This window comes from Phoca vitulina, unplaced genomic scaffold (assembly GCF_004348235.1).
Source record: "Phoca vitulina isolate PV1807 unplaced genomic scaffold, GSC_HSeal_1.0 scaffold1, whole genome shotgun sequence".
Classification (NCBI taxonomy): domain Eukaryota; kingdom Metazoa; phylum Chordata; class Mammalia; order Carnivora; family Phocidae; genus Phoca; species Phoca vitulina.
In genome coordinates, this window is record NW_022589704.1 from 43,268,602 (window position 1) to 43,286,541 (window position 17,940).

Consider the following 17,940-nt stretch of genomic DNA (forward strand, 5'->3'; position numbering starts at 1 on the left):
AATTGAGTTCTCCACTCAAAGAATCACCAGACTGCAATCAAGGTGTCCGCTGACACTGCATGTCCTCTGAGGCTCAGGGTCCTCTTTGAAGCTTACTGATAGTTGGTAGAATTCAGTTCCTAGGGCTGAGGCTCTCACCTCCTAGAGGCTGCTCCAAAGCAGGTCACAATATGGCTGTTTGCTTTCCTTTAAGAGGCCAGCAGGAAATGATCTCTTTTGAAAAGCTTGCCTGATTATGTGAGGCCCACTCAGGATAATCTTCCTTTTGATTGACGCAAAGTCAACCAATTGGTAATATAATCATGGGGGTGATATCCCATGGTTCTACATACTCAAAGGGAGGGGATTCTACAGGGCATGTACACCAAGAGGCCATCTGAGAATTCTGCCTACCACAGGAGTGATGTCATGTCTTTCATTTGAAAAGCAAATTGCTTCTTAGAGTTCCTCTTAATAGAGTTCTGCTTATATCTCATTGGCCAGAACTACATTACATAGCCATTGCTAATTGCAAGGAAGCCTGGTAAAGAGGATATCTAGCTTTTCCAACTTCTACAGAGAAGACAAGAAAAGGGGAGGGGCGGGGAATAGATGTTGGATTAGTCCATCAACAGACTATGTACAGTCAAATACCCTCAAAACCTTAATTATAGAATATTAGATCTGGAAGAGCACTAAAAATTATTTAGTACAGCTTTTCAATTTTCTAGATAATGAAACTGAGGTCCAGAGAACTCATGTGACTTTCTTGAAGTCACACATTATTTCCTTTGAAGCACTGGACAAAATCACCCTACCATATTCCGCTTCTCTAATAGTTTAGTTTATCAAATCTCCAAAAAAAAAGAGGATATTATACAAATAAACTAATGGTAGAATGATCTCTCTTGAAGTTGATCACTGATATACCTTCCTATCACAATAAAACAGGTTTCTACCTTCTAATCATAATTTGTGAAGCAAGCAGCTCAGACAAGAGGGATGGTTGGTAAGGCATCAGTGCAGAGGGCAAGTCTGCATGAGTTCAGAGAAAGATACACTCCTGGCTCAGGAAGTCAGGGAAAGCATCAAAGAGGGCCTGGAATTTGAGATGAGCTTTAAAGAACAGATAAGGTGTAGCATGGAGAGATCAAGGAGGGCATTCCATCTAGAGGGAAACATCAAAACAGGAATAGATATGTTAAACTAGAAAAATGTACAAGGAATACAGAGATCAACTCAACTCGACCAAGCTAGTTTCAGAGGTTGATTTATTAGTCTAGGAAAGAGGTAATGCTGACTTGAACTCGGAGGGTGACAATGGAGGTGAAAAGGATGACAGTGAGGATGGAAGGAAAGTTATATGTGCCGATTGGACAGGTTTTCACCGAGTCTGTAAGCACATATGTAGAAAGTGGGTTTATTCACTTCCTATCCCCAGTCCCATAACCAGTCCCTGCACATACTATATATTCAGTGTTTTTAGTTGAATTTTTGAATGATTTGGTACAGAAGATAAAGGAAAGGATGATATTAAGAAGCACTTGAGGCTGGATTGGAGATTATGAGGAGGTGAAGAATGGCACAGAGTATGAAATTCAGTTTCAGACATGTTGAGCTCCAGGTTTAGTAGGTCACTTGGGAGAGGCACCCAAGAAACTGATGAGCCTGGAGATGTTTATTTGCAATTTGTAGCTGTGAGGGCAGAAAAAGAAGGTAGTGGAGAACTTTAGGCAATGCTTACATTTAAGAGGGAGAAGATAAGTCAGAAAAGGAGAACAACTAGTTGTAGAATTGCTCAGAGAAAGAAGATTGTAGATCCAAGAAGAAAGGGAATAAGAGTGTCTAAAAATCATAACCAACAGTTATTGAACAAGACAGCTTTCAGAGAGAAAGGGGGAAGAAAGAGAGAGCAAGAGTTTTAGGAGTGAGTAGGGAAGAAGAGCTGACAGCTAATATAGTTCACTTTCAGAAGTTTTAAAGATTTTATTTTTACTTATTTGAGAGAAAGAGAGTGTATGTGTGAGTGCGTGCATGCGTGAGCAGGGGGAGGGGCAGAGGGAGAGAGAGAGAGAGAGAATCTCAAGTAGACTGAGATGAGCACAGAGGACAATGCAGAGCTCAATCCCACAACCCTGAGATCAATGACCTGAGCCAAAATCAAGAGTTGGATGCTTAACCAACTGAGCCACCCAGGCGTTCCCAGAAGTTTTAATAATAAGAGGAAAATCAGGGATGACAGAATCAAGGGAAGATGGTTTTTGGTTTTTGGTTTTTTGGGGTTTTTTTGTTTTGTTTTGTTTTTGTTTTTGTTTTTTGCTCTTGAGAATGGGAATGACTTAGGCACTTAGCTTCTGTTTTGGGGAATGGGTTAGAGGAAAGGGGAAAGTGAATATAAAAGAGAGATCCTGCTAAGGGAGGAGGTCAGAGCATCTGGAGGGTGTTGGAAGGTGGATTCAGAGAGGAGGAAGTACTCCTTGTCTTCTGAAGCAAGAGGAAGAAAAGAGGAAAGAGAAGGAAAGGAAGGTTTTTTCCATTGCCCTGCACTAACTGGCTTTGGGCCACTTTGAAAACCTCCCTGAATCTCAGTCTTCTCATCCATAAAGTCAAACCTGGGCCTAGGCGGGCACTAGAGTATGATAAACTCTATAATTTTGCTCTAGACATATTTCTTAGGAGTCCCTCCCCTCCCCTGCTGTCCTCAAACAATCAATTGCCAATAATGGTGATAATAGCAATAATAGCAGACACAATTTATTGCATGTCTCAAAGGACATACCCAACTAGGATGAATTCTGAAAAGCTACACAGTGGAAAAATCATTTGAATGTACCTTGAAGGATGGCAGGTGTATGTATGTATGTATATAAAATGTCTTAGTACAAATATCTCAAATCTTATAGGTAATGCAGTGTAATGTTTATTCTATTTCTTTCCTGAGTTCAGTCAACCCTCATCTCGTTTCTTCCTGGCTTTTTGTCTGTTTCTGTGCTTAGTTTTTGAATTTATGATTCAAAATGTTTCTCATATTCCCAAATGCTTGTTTGAGGATATATAATTCAGTTTGGAGAGTTGTGTTACTGTTGGTGAGTTTTCTCCCACTTTGCCAGTATTTGGGGGAGGAGTTTTATGAGTTGAATTGTTTGGATTCTTTCTGTTTTTTATTTTTTAGATTCTTTTTATTTTTATTTTAATGATTTTGCTTGGATGAAGACTGATCTGCATTTCTGTGGACGGGCTGAATGGTGGGGTGGTTGCAAGATTTCTGGATCAAGAGTGCCCTCTTCTGTCAGTGTAGCAAAGTATGATTTTTTTTCTTTTTTTTTTAATTTGTTAATTATTATTTTATAGAAGATGAATGATAGGAAAAGAGATTATGCTTCCTTCTATTTTTTTAAGATTTTATTTATTTATTTTGAGAGATAGAGAGTGAGAGCAAGAGTGAGAGAGAGCAAGAGAGAGAGCATGAGCAGGGAAGAGAGATAGAGGGAGAAGCAGACTCCCTGCTGAGCAGGGAGCCCGATGCAGGACTTGATCCCAGGACCCTGGTATCATGACCTGAGCTGAAGGCAGATGCTTAACTGACTGAGCTACCCAGGTGCCTGCTTCCTTCCATTTTAGAGGGAGAGAGAATCTGACAGGTTCTTAAATTTGCCCCTCAAGTCTTTTCCCTGTACCCTGCATAATTTCTGAAAGTCACCTCTACCTTCTTTTGACCCCTCTGCCTAAAACTCTGTCTTTCCAAGACTGCCTCCTTGCACCTTACCCACTTGGCTAAGTACCTTCCCTGTAGTATGTGCTCTGATCTACCAGCATTGTTTTTCAGTATTTTCAAAATTAGGGTGGACTTTCTCTTTTGGGTGGTGGCTTTAGATCAATCTTAAATCTAGCTCCCCTTTTCTATACTCTGTACGGTTTTTCTCAAACTGACTTTGTTTTCCTGAGAGGGGCTTTTATCAGGACTGTGGGGGCAGCTTGCTGGATTCCATGTTTATTTTTCTATTTACAGTTAATTTGAAATTTGGACATTCTCTGTTTTCTAGTTATTGTGAAGACATGGGCATTATGTCGCATTATTTGATCTTCCTGTTCTTTGTGGTTTTTTGTGGCGGGGTGGAAGGTGGGAGATTCAGATTTATTCCACCACTGTTATGTTGGCTACCTAGAATTCCTCCATACTGTTTACTCTAAATATAATTTACCAAAAAGATATATAGGAATCCATTGACTCAAATTATCTCATCTTTCTCTTAAAGCTTCTGTATCAGTTAATTCAGTTGGGCTACTGGTTGAAGAGACTCCAAAGCCAATGGTTTAAACAAATTAAGGGTTTTTCTTGTGTAAAAAGAGGTAGGTGGCAGTGGGCATTGGTTCAGCAGGACAGTGATGTCAGTGTTTATATATCTGTGACATCTTAACCTTTCTCTCATGGTTGCCACAATTATAAGAGGGCTGCTCCACTTCTAGCATTAGCTCTAGAATCTAGCCTGAAAGAAGGACAGAGTACACAGGGCAAAAGGTATTTGTTAGCTATCAGCTCCATTTTAAAGATCTTTACTGAAAGCCCCATCAAAAAACTTTTGCTTATGCCTAATTGTCCAGAGCTGGGTTAATGACAACTTCTAGCTGCAAGGAAAAATGGGAAATATAGTTTTTGTTCATTTGGGGTTTTTTTGGTTTATTTTTCCTAAGTACCTTATTGCCCACAACAAAATTGGGGAGCTATTAATAAGGAAAAGGATATTGAGTAGGCAACTAACAATTCTCCTCTACAGCTCCCAAATTCCAGAGTCAGAGAGTTGCTGGTCTTGCACCATTGACCCAGAGACAATTCCCAAACCCATGACTATTGACCATCTTTGGGAGGTCCTAGGAGAAACCTATATCAGGAGAGGTAAGAGAATGACAGAGGGACTGACCAACTATGGAAAAGAGCCAGAATAAAGCAAGACTAAACATTGTCCCAGGCTGATTGACCCTTAATCTCAGGAGAGGGCCAAAGAGCTAATAAGTGGTTCTTTTTTAAGAAAAAAAAAAAAATTAAGGAATACCTTAGCTTATAAACAAGGACATAGTTCTTGTCATATCTTTTCTCTTTTCTCCATTCTTTCTCTAAATGGACATAATTCTATGATGAGAAAGCTTCTTTACGAGATAAAGTCTAGTAGAAGATCATCTGTTCTCAGCATGGAAAGCTCTAATGGGCTAAAATTCATTTCCAGAATGAAACTCAGCCACCTCATCTAACACACACACACACACACACATACACTCATAGAGACTTTCATGTATGATGCCCTCATAGATACATACCTCCAGGTAATCATTAACTGAGCTACATATCCATTTGAATAACCTCATTTGCTGAAATATGTATACTACTCATTATTCTTTGGTCTTAAATGCAAGCTACTTTTGTAGGTACCCCAATTAAGATTCATTTCAGAGAATAGGGAACTAGATAGTGAAAAATCTCCAAACCCAAAAACAAGCATCCAAGTTTATAAACACACCCATTTATTTACTCCGGCAGACAGAATCTTGGCATATAATAATTACATTTTGATCCACAGAAAACTCTCAGGAGATATGAACTTCTGGTTCTACCACTAGCTAACTGTGCTATTTAGAGCAATTCACTTAGCCTCTCTGAACATCATTCCTTGTTTTTAGAAGAGTGAAGTTGGCATTAGTGTTTGTTTCCTCTAAGATCCAATATCCTATTTTGGAGATTCTAATATTCAGTTAGCAATTGTTCGATGTCTACTATGTGTTAAGCACTGTTCTATGCACTATGGACACATTATAATCTAGTAATTACAATGGGGGAGGATTTTAAGTCAATTAAAAGGAGAGGGTAAATAAAATATCTAGAAATAAATTTAAACACAAGGTGAAAGACCTATACACTGAAAACTACAAAACATTGCTGAAAGAAATTAAAGACTTGAATGGAAAGACATCCCATATTCATGGGTAGCAAGACTTAATATTGTTAAAATGGCAATAGTACTCAAAACAATCTACAGATTCAATACAGTCTCTATCAAAACTCCAACCACCCTTTTTGCAGAAATGGAAAAGCCAATATTCAAATTTATATAGAATTGCAAGGGGCCTTGAATAGCCAAAACAGTCTTCTTTTTTTTTTAAGATTTTATTTATTTATTTGACAGAGAGAGAGATATCAAGAGCAGGAACACAAGCAGGGGGAGTGGGAGAGGGAGAAGCAGGCTTCCTGCCAAGCAGGGAGCCCGATGTGGGGCTTGATTCCAGGACTCTGTGATCATGACCTGAGCTGAAGGCAGGTGCTTACCGGCTGAGCCACCCAGGCGCCCCTAGCCAGAGCAGTCTTAAAAAGAATAGTAAGAGGACTCACATTTCCTGATTTCAAAACTTAAAGCTACCATAATCAAAATGGTATGTTAGTGGTATAAAGAAAGACATATGGACCAATAGGGTAGAATTGAGAGTTCAGAAATAAACCCATGCATCTATGGTCAATTGATTTTTGACAAGGGTGCCAAGTCCATTTAATGGTAAAAGACCAGTTTCTTCAACAAAAAGTGCTGGGACAACTGGATTTCCACATGTAAAAAGAATGAAGTTGGACCCCTACTTCACAAAATATATAAAAATTAACTCAAAATGGGTCAGGAACTAAATATAAGTGCTGAAACTTAGAAGGAAATAGGAGCAAATCTTCATGATCTTGGATTTGGCAATGGATTCTTAAGACCAAGAGTGAGTAATAAAAGAAAAAATAGATAAACTGATTTCATCAAAATGAAAAACTTTTGTGCATTAAAGGACATTATCAAGAAAGTGAAAAAACAACCTACAGAATGGGAGAATATATTTGCAAATCACATATCTGATGAGGAATTAATATCCAAAATATATAAAGAATTCCTACAACTCAATAATTAAAAAAAAGCCCAGTTAAAAAATGGGCAAAGGGGGCGCCTGGGTGGCTCAGTTGGTTAAGCGACTGCCTTCGGCTCAGGTCATGATCCTGGAGTCCCGGGATCGAGTCCCACATCGGGCTCCCTGCTCAGCAGGGAGTCTGCTTCTCCCTCTGACCCTCCTCCCTCTCATGCTCTCTGTCTCTCATTCTCTCTCTCACAAATAAATAAAATCTTAAAAAAAAAAATAATAAAAATAAAAAATAAAAAATGGGCAAAGAACTTGAATAGAAAATTATCAGAAGAAGAAATACAGATGGCCAATAAACACATGAAAGAATGCTCAACATCACTGATCATTAAGGAAATGCAAATGAAAACCACAATGAGATATCACTCTTCACACCCATTAATATGGCCATTGTCAAAAAGGAAAATAACAAATGTTGGCAAGGATGTGGAGAAATTGGAAACTTCATCCATTGCTTGTAGTAATATAAAATGATGCAGTCTCTATGGAAACAGTTTGGTGGTTCCTCAAAAAGCAAAACAAAATTACTATATGACTCAGCTGTTCTATTTGTAGGTATATACCATAAAGAATTAAAAAGAAGGGGGCGCCTGGGTGGCTCAGTCATTAAGCGTCTGCCTTCGGCTCAGGTCATGATCCCAGGGTCCTGGGATCGAGCCCCGCATTGGGCTCCCTGCTCTGCGGGAAGCCTACTTCTCCCTCTCCCACTCCCCCTGCTTGTGTTCCCTCTCTCGCTGTGTCTCTCTCTGTCAAATAAATAAATAAATCTTTAAAAAAAAAAAAAGAATTAAAAAGAGGGACTTGAATAAATATTTGTATACCAATGTTCATTGCAACATTATCACAATAGCTAAAAAGTAGAAACAATTTAAGTGTCCATCAACAAATGAATGGAAAAATAAAAGGTGGCATATATACATAATGGAATACCATTCAGCCATAAAAAAGGAATGAGGTTCTGATACATGCTCCAACATGGATGAACCTTGGAAACATTATGCTAAGTAACATAAGCCAGGCACAAAAAGGACAATTATATAATTGTCCACTTATATGAAATATCTTCTATGAAATATCTAGAATAGACAAATTCATAGAGACAGAAGGTAGATTAGATGTTATCAGGGGTTAGGAGAAGGGAGTTATTGATTAATAGTCACAGTTTCTGTTTGGGTGTTGGGAATAGGAAGTGGTGATAATTTGTCTAATGTTGTGAATGTAATTAATGCCACTGAATTGTACACTTAAAATGGACTAAAATGGTAAATTTTATGTTACATATATTTTAACTACAATAAAATCCGCCCCCCCCCCGCCCCCACCCTGAGAAGGTAACATAGCTAGATAGGAAGATTTGGAGATAGCTTCCTTTGTAGAAAGCCATTGACTATGCCTTGAGACATGCATGCAGATGTATACAGATGCAGACTTATAGGTGCATAAACCCAACCCAGGTACCTAAACACAGATACCCAGATAAACACAAGAATTACATACCTCTTGTACATACCTACATACCTACAGTCTGCACTTTGTATATACAGATGGTTGATTTTAAACCACCATCAGAATTCAACCATTCACACAGGAGAGGTGCATACATCTACACATTACATGATGTAATAATATGGCTACACAAGTTAACCAAAGAACCTGTTCACCTACTGAAAAGCATGTTCTACATGCTTATACACACACAAAAAGACACCCCACAGAAATCATGATGCGTGACGTAACAGCAAACGGGTTCAAGGGCATGTAGATGGGTTCACTGATTGATAGTGGGAGAATCAGGTAGTGAGCAAAAAGATAAGTGTTGGAAGCTAAGAGTTGTATGGAAGGGAGGGGATTGGAGGATAGGTGAAATGAGTGAGTGGGAAGATGAGTGGCTGTCATAAGAAAACATCATACAGCTTCTTTGTCAAAGAGGTTCAAATCAGAAAAAGCTTGAGTTGCCAAATTTTCCTCTTTTCTCTCACCTGTTACTATATGATCTCTGGTTATCAGAGAACAAGCTATACACTTGATTACCTTTGTAATTGCACTAGCCCTTCTGACTGGCCCCAATTCTAGAATTCTCCGGTGAGTTCAGTGAGCTTCTTTCTGTGTCTTCTTTCTGCCCAAATACAGTGAGCCCTCCTCACACACTGTCTGAATTCTGCAGTGGGAAGGTACATGCCCACTGGCACTGAGCTGGGGACTGAGGTTGAGGAGGGAAGCCCCAGACTGACCTCAAGGTCTTTTTACGGATGGTCAAGCTGAGGAAGTGAGATGCTGGGAATGGTGAGTCAGGAGCCAATGATCAGCATTTAGAGCTGGTTCTCAAAGGGAGTAGCCTGTGATAAGAAGACAGACAAGATCTTCAAGAGGAGCAGTAACATTGAGGCCTGAGTGCAAGGCTTCACCCGGGACATACCTTTTGTGTTGGTCCTGGTGTCCTTTGTGGTGGCAAAAGCTATACCTTAGCAGAGAGTTGCTTATGGCAGCACTTAGCTAGAGTCTACCAGGGAGCTCCCGAAGGAGGCAGAAGGGCCCCGTCTCTAGTCTCTTTCCCGGGCCCTTCCACCCCAGCACTGGCACTCTATTTTCTTCCCCCCAGGGGCTAATTCCCTTCTACCTCCAATGAAAATCCTGAATGACTGTGAGAGTTGACATCTTATCCTTCTCTGTTAGGAAAAAGAATTCTCACTGCTAACCAGTAAAATCAGAATGAGGTACATGCAATTATCGATACTTCCTCTTTTTCGTCCTGTTTTGAAAAACCAAAAAATAGCCTAGGCTAGTATAAGCTGTTAAAATTTAGCAAACTGACATCTTGGTGGGTTCTGTTTTTCTTCTGAGTTCCATAATACAGTAGTTTTCTGAAGAGAGTATACTGATTGGATAAAAGTTGGTCTTTAATGGAAAACCAAGATTGGCTTTGATTTTTGAGTATAGGTATTATCTTTTAAAAAGTACACTACTTTCAGTTAATTTTTAAATAAGTATAACTGTTATAATTTTAACAGATATTAATAAGATTTGGGATGTGTGTTTGTGTGTATATGACAGAGATACATGATTTTGCTGAGCGAAGTCTACAGTTCATAAAATCACTATTCTTAATACCTCACGCAATTAAAAATGTTTTTGTCATTCGACTGTTGTAAGTCCATATTACATTATTTGAATATAAAGAATGTTGATTCTTAGATGAAATTATCATGTTCTGGCTCTTCACGTACTTTGAATTCAATTGTGGTAGAAAAATTATTCTATCTTTGAAAATAATTTAACTTTTGTAAGCATGCATGCATGCATGCATGGATAACTCCAAAATGAATAGTGAACTTAAAAAGCTGAAACCTCTTCTGACAGCAGCTTGACTTAATTCTGGAAGAAATTAAGTAAGCAAAATCTCAGAAGTATGTGCCCTATTTTAGGTATAATACAGACTCAGGACAAATAGACAAATATTCTTGGACCATCTGAGAAAAGATTCTGACTGTCTTTCCATGTGATTTGCATATAACTCACATGCCCACACAAAATATCACAAGCCAGCTGCCTCTGCAGGTTTCCTACTCAGAAGAAAGAAAGCAGACTATTGTCAGAATGAGGGAGGTGAGGAATGAAGAGCAGCAGCTATGCATGGACTCCACAGTTTGTCTAAGCCAGGCACTGAGACAAGGGCCTACCAAGATCTTGGTTCCCCAACCCCCATCCCACCCACCTGCCCCCACCCTGAAGGCTAGGACTGCTCCAGGTGCTCAGGCATGGAGGCCTGGAAGATAGAGCCAGTCTGGGTAATCAGTTGGTATTTTGTTTTGTTTTTTTTTCTTTGAGATGTGTATGGATTAAAACTCTGTTTCTGTTTTAAATGTAGGGGTTTTCGTTTTTTGCTTCAAAATAAAAACTAGGGGTGCCTGGATGACTCAGTCGGTTAAGTGTCTGCCTTTGGCTCAGGTCATGATCCCGGGGTCCTGGGATCAGCCCTGCAGAGGGCTCCCTGCTCAACAGAGAATCTGCTTCTCCTTCTCCCTCTTCCCCTCCCCCTGCTCCTGCATGGCGCTCTCCTCAAATAAATAAATAAAATCTTTTAAAATATAAATAAAATAAATAAAATAAAAACTAAATTTCTTTTTTAGAAAAATATCACTTGTTAATGTCAGAAAATTAAAAAACACAGATAAGCAAAAATTTTACATATATATCAGTTTATAAACCTATGTCTAGCATATTTCCATTTTGATTTTGATTTGATATATATTGTGTGTTATCATTGTGTGTAATCATTTTTTAAAAAATCAAAATGGAAATATTCCAGACATAGAGATTTGTAAACATATTTTTATAGAATGTATAAGGAACATTGTTTGATCTCACTATACAGACATTTATGGTCATTCATGGCCACATGATATTTTATTAGAAGTAGCATTAATTTACCTTCAATTGCTGGACACTTAGGTCATAAAAGTATTTCGCAATACTTTTAATACATAAAAGTATTATTAGCAATACTATGCTAAATATACTTGTACATGCATCTGTTTATATTACCTGTTTATTTCCCCTGGATAAAATTCTAGAAATAGAATTGTTAACTATACCCTTTTCTTAGGTTTTTGATTCATATAGATAAATTTCCCTTCAGTAAGATTATCAGCTTACATTCCAACCAGCGGAGTGTCATGTTCATTTCTGTACACTCTCAACAAAGCAGAATATTAAAATTCTTAAAAACTGGTTTAAAAAAATAAAATGAAGAACTTGTGGAGAAGCAACATAGAGCTATAAATGAAGGAAATAAGGATAAAGCAAGAGAAATACTGTTCTTTCTCCCAGACAGCTCCAACTCTAATCAGATTCCTTAGTTTTTCTTCTCCTTATTTATTTATTTAGGTCATGTGAGGGACATTGTAGTAGATACTCACCAAACTGATTTCTTTCCTTTCTATGCACACAGCCAGACTACATATCCCAGGCTCCCTGAGGCTAAGTTTGATCGTGATTTCTGGCTAACACAATGTGGGTGGGAATGATAATATTCTGTGAAGCCTGGTCCCCATCCTCTTCATGGTTCTCTTCCTTTTTCTGCTTGATGCAGAGGCTTTGGAAACCTTGGAGGATGGCAAAGTCTCAGGAAGGAGGAACCCAGGTCCCTAAATCACCTCACAGAAGGCCCATTTGTCAAATCCCCACACTAAATTGTTAACGTATGCAATTAATAAATTCTGTTTTCTTAAACAGAAAAGTCTGTTTTCTTAAGCCACGGAGATTATAGAAAAACTATAAAATTCAGATAAACAAAAGAAAAAATTACCCAGAATTCTAAAGACCAGAGGTTAACTAATTGTTACAGAAAGTAGTCTAGCCTGACAAATCCAGGCATGTTGCTGCTTTTAGTCAACCCACATTGGAATTAGTGGTAAAAAATGAGGGCTTGGTAGTATTTTCTCTTTCACAATATCGTCCTCCTTTTTGGATACCTATTGTGGAAAATAATAAGCTATTACGTATACAGTAATTACATATAGAAAACTGTCCTCATGTGTAAGGTGTATTCTTCTCTACATACATCTCACACTCAAATATTCATGCTAATGGAGTAGAAAATTGACATAAGTAAATAATTAATATCACTTCTTTGATTTTGGATGATGTCAGCCTGTGGTCAGAAATGCACACTTAGGTTTAAGAGAGAGACCGTTTTAACCAATCATTCCATCTATTCCCCAAATTCCTAGCTCCTTTGAAGTTAGGAAGACCATGTGGCCAATGAAATGTGAGCAGAAGCCCCAGGTATTTCTTCTGGGTGGGAGTAGTGAAAAGCCCACCTGAGATTCTCTTGTCTCTATTTCCCTGGGGCAGTGACCCGGGAGCTGGTGCAGCCACAAGATGGCAGAGCCTCCATCATCCTCATCCTTGCTTAAGACTGCCTCCCCATCTGTAATGCATATGCGGCACAAGCAAGAATTAAACCTTTCTTGTGTTAAGCACTGGGGTTTCAGATTAATTGGATAACTGCAACATAAACCTATCTTGTCCCAAAGCAAGGTTCACACAATTCTCTGTATCTTGCACCCTCCACATCAGCAGCTCAAAGCCACCATTAATCATCCTCAGACTCGTTACATGAGATCTGACTTCCCAGCTATGAAGGAAAAGGTGAGATAACAAATAGGACTTTAGAATGCAGAGAAGTAAGAGTTCCCTTATTGGGAGTGCAGGAGTGATCTTACCAACATGAATAAGAGGCAGATGTAGTTTTTTGGATTTTTCTAGCCCCCAAGTAGCTTATGAAATAAATTTAAATTACACTTATACTATGTGAGAACCAATAATGGCGTATAGACATAAAGGTGGTAAAGAGAAAGAATGAGTCGGGTTTCTTGCCCTGCTAGGAAGTACATTGTATCACTTATTTTCCACCAGTTAATAATGAAAAGTGATACATGGCAAGGAGTGGAGAAGTTAGTTTACAAGGAGAGAATATAAAATGAAGCACAGACCCTTTGCTCCTTTAGTGTTTAATAGCTTTAAATGAATTCTCTTAAATCAATGAATGATACTTTTCTATCATATCTGAATTCTCTTATAATGAACTTGTATTATTTTTATAATTAGAAAAATGTATATCTATTTTGGAAAGAAAATCACTGTTAGTGAACGAAGAATTAATAATTGTTTCCTCCATTGACCTGTATTGTAATAGCACCTAACACAAACAATGCTTATCAGCTTCTTTAACTGTTTAATTCAAGGGCTGAACTCCTGGAGGGCAGATGCAGGGTTGTTAATTTCAGCGAGGAAGCACATCATAGAGGCTCAAATATGTGAGTTGCTCTTTCATTCTGGAATTATTTGCTTTATTTAGTTTCAAGTGATATTCCAAATAGCTTTGTGGGCTCTGGACTTGCCCATAACTTCACACTTAGCAGGATCCACGGATATAATAATGGAATTGCCAAAAACAGAATCTGAATTTGTTAAATGGAGTCTCTGTGCGTAGACTCCACTTCACTGGCATCATTACTCTCCCAGATAAAACCAGGCAACCAATTATAACACCAATTCCCTATCTTTTCATACTTTTGTATTGCCCAATTATTGCATGTAGTTAACTATATCAGAAATCATCTTGTTATAGCTATAGATAAAATTTTTGTTATCCTATTACCCATTTTAGCTTCTTTTTCCTTTGCAACTTATTTGCTGTCATGCCTTATGCTATGAACAGCCAAAGGTCATTTTCTAGATAAGCAATTCAGCCAATTTATTTCAATTTTCCCATTTTTAAAAAGTTTTGGCTACCAGGAGTATAAGATTTCACTTGTGATAATTACCAAATTTCAAGTAAGTGGTAAATGAAAATTGCCTGTTGCTGTGTAAGGTAATTTAAACTCTTTGTGGGAAGCGATTGGTATTTTAAATAAACCTTCTGTTGACATTGTTTAGCTAAAACTATTTTAAAGGCTCCATGAAGGTCTGTATCTTTAAATTTACTTTACTATTATAGTCATTTTACTAGCTACAAAACTACAGCCATCTATCTCTGGCTGTCTCTTTCTGACACCCACAGATGTATCCACCCACACACTCACCCACGCAAACCTACACTCTGACTCATATTCAGAACAATTGTCAAAAAATCCCCACTCCCTGTCTAACTAAAATGTTCCTTTCAAACACATGCTACTTGTTTGATCTATTTCCATGTATCTGTGAGTCAGCTGAGTCTTGTCTGATCTACCCAGTAGACGAGAGCCTACATGTATGTTTTTTTTTATATGGATTTGGCAAACCGGACACATATTCAAGCATTTGAGATCATAAAAGCCTGGTGAGCAGTTTTTCACTCAAAAACACTTTTGACATCAAATGTGTAGGTTTTTTTCCTTACACCAGCCAATTTTCCAACTCTCCAGGTACCTATTCTGTGTCCTACAATTTAATTCTGGCACTAACTACCAGAGTTAGTAGACATGTTAAGGCTCATTCCCACAAAACTGCCCCCACTTCAGACACTAATCACAAATCCCAGGCCAACCATATTTCTGATGGACAGGCTATAAATTAGGGGTTCCCATGACCCCCTTCTCAGGTTCCATAATTTGTTAGAATGGCTCACAGAACTCAGAAACAGTTTACTTGCTATTTACTGGTTTATTACAAAGGATACAATTCAGGAACAGCCAAAAGCCTGCTTGGGCAAAATATAAGGTGGGGTGGGGGCAAAAAGCTTGCATGCCCTCTTTGGGCATATCACCTTCTCAACACCTCTATATGTTTACCCAGCAGGAAGCTCTCTGAACCCAATCATTCAGTGGTTTTTATGGAGGTTGCCTTACATAGGCATGATTGGGTAGATTATTGTCCATTGGTGATTAAGTCAATCTCCAGCTTCTCTCCCTTCCCTGGATGTCAGCAGGATGGGGCTGGAAGTTCTAACACACTAACAAGGTTGGCTCCTCTGGCAACCAGCCCCCATCCTAAAGCTACCTAGGAGCCCACCAAGAGTCGTCCCATTAACATATACAACTCTGCTGTGGTTGAAAGAGTCTTATGAATGACAAAAGATCCCCCTACACTCTTTCAGGAAATTCTAAGGGTAGAAGCTCTGTGTCAGGAACCAAGGACAAAGGCCAAATATGCATTTATCACATTTGAAAACATTTACTATAAATGAATTCTTATCCAAATGCTGGCAATTATTTCTAATTTAAATATTATTCTAGAACTGGCAACATGTTTAGGGCTATCATTTCAATTAGCCTAAAGAATGAGAATAACTACAATTTAATATCACATGCAATCTACCTGGACTGTTATTAAGCAATTTCACAAGGGAAAAAAAAGGATGCAACTCATTTCATTACATGACAGCAGGACATCATTTCACTTATATATAACTCTTTTATCCAGTGTCATCTAGTATCTGAATCACAGCTATAATCCAAATAGAAAGGATAAGACTGAAATCTCCAAATAAATGTACTAAAACTTTAAAGGGTACATTGCTCATAGGAGTGACCCTTGGGCATACACTCTATGCTCATTTAATTTAATTTTACATGGACTATTAACAAGTTTGTTTATGTGACTTACCAACCAGTCAGCCAGTTAGGGAGCATCAAATCAAAGCAACAGATTCAGAAGAGAGGCTGCTAAAGGTAGGTGGAATTCTGTCAGGATGAAATGACAGCTGACAATCTCACAGCAAAACAGACAGCAAAAAAATTTGTGAGAAATAAATTAAAAGTCTGAAGACATTTAGTGTGAGAATAAACCATTCAGTACACTCCAGGACTACTTGAGGGTATCATTGCTTTGTGGTACAGAGAAGAATTGAGTTTTATAATGATGATAATCATCAAAAGAAAACTCAGTTTGGCTCTGTTTGAGAGGTCAGAAATACATAACCCATTTATTTGTGTGAAAATAGTTCCAAGTAAATTTTTAAAAATAATAAAATAATATGTATTAATTTTATTTTAAAATTTATTCTTTATAGGGGCGCCTGGGTGGCTCAGTCATTAAGCGTCTGCCTTCGGCTCAGGTCATGATCCCAGGGTCCTGGGATTGAGCCCCGCATCGGGCTCCCTGCTCCTCGGAAAGCCTGCTTCTCCCTCTCCCACTCCCCCTTCTTGTGCTCCCTCTCTCGCTGGGTCTCTCTCTGTCAAAATAAAATAAAATCTTTAAAATAAATAAATAAATAAATAAAAATTAAAAAAATTTATTCTTTATAGAAGAGCATAAGGGGAGAACTAAAAACTTTCACTTAACTGACCCTACCCCTTCAATCATACTCCACAGAGGTCCTTCCATTTTCTGTAGTTAATTTTTTTTTTTTTTTAATTTTGGTACTTACTGGGGGAAACTCCAGAAATCTAGGAAATTCACTTATCTAGAGAACCCGTTTTCTCATGATCTTGGCTAAAGGAAGCAGGGCTATATCTATAACTCAGTCCCTATACACTAATCTGGTCAGGATGTTTTTGCTACAGAAGAAGATAACACCAGTCCCAAATATGGAGATCAAAGATGATATTATCTCTCCTTGATACTAGCCTCTGTATTCATATCTCTTTATAGCCACTAGTCTAACCACTTCTCATTGGTTTTTTGGATATAAGACAAAATTCCAAAAGAGTACCACTGCTTAGTTCAATGAGCTCAATCATCGATGCCTGGTAGCTCAATGTCCTTTTTAAAATATGCCAACAAGTGCACCCTTTGGCAGCACATATACTAAAATTGAAATGATAACAGGAAAGATTAGCATGGACCCTAAGCAAGGATGACACACAAATTTGTGAGGTGTTCCATATTTTAAAATAAAATAAAATAAAATAAAATAAAATAAAATAAAATAAAATAAATAAGCCAACAAACCTAAGAACTCTTGTAGGGGGTCACACAAAAAGGGTAGGCACCTTGGTTTAGCAGGAAGGCTGGCCTCTTGGCCTGACCACTTCCTGTCCCCCTGGTTCCTTTTCAAATCTGGACCAGATGGAAAAAACACCAAACTTCCACCACCATCATCACCTCATCTTCAGAGGTAGCTTCTAACAGGAGCTGACTTCCCATAGACCCTGAATAGTCTCAGTCATGGGCTCTAAGGTCTCAAGCAAAGGCTTTATAAGTCTAAGCAGGAACCTGATGTGTGCCAAAAATATCTGTCAGAATGAAAACAACCATTTCTTATTTGCTTGAGGGGTAGAGAAAGGTGTTTAAAACAATAGACAAGGGGCGCCTGGATGGCTCAGTAGTTAAGCATCTGCCTTCGGCTCAGGTCGTGGTCCCAGGGTCCTGGGATCGAGTCCCACATCGGGCTCCCTGCTCAGCGAGAAGCCTGCTTCTCCCTCTCCCACTCCCCCTGCTTGTGTTCCCTCTCTCGCAGTGTCTCTCTCTGTCAAATAAATAAATAAAATATTTATAAATAAATAAATAATAAAAAAATAAAACAATAGACAACATTAAGGTACAGAATTTAAATATATGCTTATACCATTTGAGGTCAAAGTTTGCTCAGAAAGAAAC

At 38.4% G+C, this 17,940-nt stretch overlaps 1 non-coding gene across 1 annotated transcript; it reads left to right on the plus strand.

The window, feature by feature from the left end:
• The first annotated feature begins 17,124 nt into the window (after window positions 1–17,124).
• LOC116637960 lies at window positions 17,125–17,232 on the plus strand. Its single transcript, XR_004300571.1, has one exon. It is a non-coding gene; the product is annotated as a U6 spliceosomal RNA (small nuclear RNA).
• The last annotated feature ends 708 nt before the right edge of the window (window positions 17,233–17,940 follow it).